This window comes from Taudactylus pleione, unplaced genomic scaffold (genome assembly GCF_031769625.1).
Source record: "Taudactylus pleione unplaced genomic scaffold, aTauple2 ptg000070l, whole genome shotgun sequence".
Taxonomy (NCBI): Eukaryota; Metazoa; Chordata; class Amphibia; order Anura; family Myobatrachidae; genus Taudactylus; species Taudactylus pleione.
The window spans coordinates 3710653-3714209 of record NW_028284472.1 but is presented as its reverse complement, the minus strand read 5'-3'; the positions used below and the strand labels follow the sequence as shown (position 1 = coordinate 3714209).

Genomic DNA, 3557 nt, shown 5'->3' with positions numbered 1-3557 from the left:
TGCGCCAGCGCAGCCGCCAGAACTGCCGAGTCAGATAGGCCTCTAATAGCGGTCTGGTCACCGGCCCTCATTCGTCCCCTGCCTCTCCCCCTATCCAAGGCGAGCGGCTTACCACCGCCGCCTGCTACATCCTGGCCCATGGCCCGACCGCGCTTAACGGCCCTAACGGGAGTCACCTCACCCCCCTCTGCCACATTCAGCAGATAGCGGGCGGGGATGGAGACAGAACGCTGTGGACAATCCATGAAGTAACAAAGAAATGGATATAATGGTAACATAATCGAGGAAAGAAAAGAAAAAGAGGGGTGGGGGGATGGAGAGGGGGGTTGGAGGTATAAAGTTATGAAGTGAAAGGAGAAACAAGGGGAGATACATAGCTAGACAGGTAAAGAAAATGAGGAAAAGACAGGCAGAACAGCAAAAGAAAAAGCAAAAATACAATAACATACAGTAATGCAATAATACACAATTACAGCACTATAATTGGACAGTGCATCACTGTCAAATTCCAGAAGAAGAGAGAGCCAAGACCTAACTTACCCATAAAACCTGAAAACCAACTCCACCCCTTTAATCAAGCTATGCCCATCATTGGCCCCCATAAACATTGACCCCTCCCCACCTTGAACATGCTAACTCTTTGTATCCCAGAGTGTGCAGAGTGACAGACTAGTGGTTTATGTCACTCCCGTCATATATAAATGCCCTTCGTGTTCTATATTCTCTGCTTCAAACAGAAAGCCTTCATCCAAATGTTCATTCTTATGTAGACTGTGCAGAGCTATGAAAATTGTAGACCTCTCCTCCTTTTGGAGCAACTGGTGGGTGATGCATGACACATTCTCCAGAAATATCATTTTTATACCAGAAATGTATTCATATGTGAGCTCTTCTTGGAAAATGTTGTAAAAGTAATGAGTAACTTTGCCAATTCTTCCACTGTAGATAACTTAGAAATTTCTAGTTTTAAGCATGCTCTGAAATCAAGCAATTGCCCTGAGAAAGACCCAGTAAAGTCTTCACTGAAATATTGAATTAGCTGTTCAACATCCTCATAGAGCTGGTCATCTGTTGCTGTCACAAGTGTGCTTGGTAGAATTGCTTTTAAACCTTTTTGACAGTGGCATCCAGACCCTTGAAACGATTAGACAGTTGTGCCACAATAATATCCAAACAACCACAGAAAATATTTACTTTAAAAGATCTTTCTGGATCATTTAGCCTTCCATCCTCACATAACTCATCAAATTGTTTGTTTTTACTCTTATACCCCTTTCAGACATACGACCCGGGAAATTTCCTGCTCAGACCCGGGAATGTATCGTGTGCAAAATCCCGGGTATTTGGTCGAGACCCCCCTTTCACACTACAGCATCTACCCGGGAAATTCCCAGGTAGACCCCTTTCAGACAAGAGCAGGGTTTTTTTTAGATTACCTGCCTCTCCTCTGCCATCTGCGCCTCCTAGCCTATCCCCTCTCTGTCTACCGCTGATGAGGTCATCAAAATGCAGCAGGCAGCCGGCCAATCCCAATCCAGCCATTTTTTATTTAATAAATTATAATTTTTTTATGGCCTATTTGCCGTCCCCCCCCCCCCAATGGGGAAGAGATAGAACCCCTTCTGTTAATCTACTGCCCTGGTGGTCCGGCGGGAGTGCGGGCGGCCCGCTGTGCCAAAGACCTGTCGGCGGTCTCCAGCGCTGGCCGGTGACCCCGGCGTCCGACTAGGGTCCTCTGTGTTGTGATCTACAGCGACACAGCCACCGGCACGGAGGGTGGTGAGCGGCATTCCTATAGGACGCTCTGCGCTGCCAAGTCAATGTAAAAGCTGCATGGTGCAGCCCAGGAATAGTAAATTCCCAGGTAGCACCATTCAGACATAAGCAGGGTAATTTCCCAGAACTTAAGTTCCGGGAAATTCCCTGGTCGATTGAAGGGTCGGCTACCTGGGAACGTGCTCCCAGGTAGGTACCTTTCAGACATATGCGGCAAACCAGGAATTTGGCTGAGGCAGACCAAATTCCCGGGATTCTCGGTATATCTGAAAGGGGTGCTATTCTCCTTTTGGATGCAAACTTGGCCTCCAAATTCCACTGTTCAGACATGTTTATAGCAATACTTTTAGCTTCTTCAAAATAGTTTCTAAACAGCGTCAGTGACTCTCTTGCATTACAAATTAACTTTGCAGCATTTTCTAAGTGTGTTTGTTTGAATTTTTGAAGTACTATCTGTACTACAAACTCAAAGCATCCTAGCAATTTTTTTTCAAAGCAGCAGCTTCATTACATTCATCTATATTCTTGCTGAGAATTATTCTTGTAAGTGCCTTCATTATGTCCTTATACCGGAATCACAAAGCAGTAAGAGAATTAATCCTTGAAGACCAATGTGTTGGACATAATCTTTTAAAAGTAACATTGCTGCCAAATCTCAGCGTCAGAGAGAGATGCCAACTCTGACAACATGGCCCATCGTTTGACACTATGGCCAAAGAAAGTCTACACTCTTTCAAGCACAGCATAAAATTGTGGGCAGCACAATGTACATATTCTGCACTAGGTTCTCGTCAAGCTTTTCTTGCCTGCACTCCTGCATAAACGCCGCTCATATTTGCTACCCCATCTTACCCTTGCCCACGGCACTTTGATAATTCTTTCCCTTCAATACAGTTTATTTCTTTCTCAAGGCCAGCAGCTGTTTGATCAGATACAGCATGAAACCCTAAAAAGGGCTCTCTGATTTTCACACTAGTTACCAAGTTAAGCTCATAGCTTTCTAATGTCACACAACAAAATACTTGACTTAGTTGGTCAGTTGTTGAAATATCTTGTGTTGTATCCATGATGATTGAGAAAAAAGGTGCTGCTTTGATTTCGTCAATAATTTCATCTTGAATCTTGTGAAATAAATATCTAACAGAGCCTTTAGGCATATTAATTAGCTGCTTCAAAACTGGGTCATACAGTACTTCGGAAGAAGTTCAACAATTGACAGAAAATTTCCGCTATTAACATCTCCTAAAACTTCCCTATGCCCTCTGAAAGGGAGATTACACATTGACATTGTTAACGTTACATTAATAAGGCGATCCAATACTTTTCTCCAGACCTGGCTGTTAAGAGCTCTCATTAATTTTGTTCATCAATAGTGCCATGCATTCGCCAATGCTGAAATACAATGCAAGCATTTAAGTGTTGTTGGGATTTTTCATGTCAGTATGCACTATCTAATTTAGGTGAATAGCAAAGCCGTGCGCGAGGTATGATTACACCGGCCTTTGTTTTCATAGTGTGGGGTATTGGTTGGCTTAGCACTCACTACTATAGCAGGGTGTAGACTACAGCTGCAGGACCCTGTATAGAGAATAACTGGTCCCTAGAAAGGTTTAGTCAAGATATGGAGAGAGGCTCTGCGCTATTAGTGTTTTCTATCAGTGATAATAGGTAGGATACACCGTGTGATGTTTAAACAAGAGATATGTTTATTAATAAAATTAACACATAAGTCTCAAATGTCTTGTAGTAAGTTAGGATGTATCGTTGTGTCTGGTGGGGCG

The 3557-nt window shown here is 43.5% G+C and overlaps 1 pseudogene; it reads right to left on the bottom strand.

Moving 5' to 3' along the window:
* Window positions 1–859: 859 nt before the first annotated feature.
* Window positions 860–2843, bottom strand: LOC148533721 (uncharacterized; annotated as a pseudogene).
* Window positions 2844–3557: the final 714 nt, after the last annotated feature.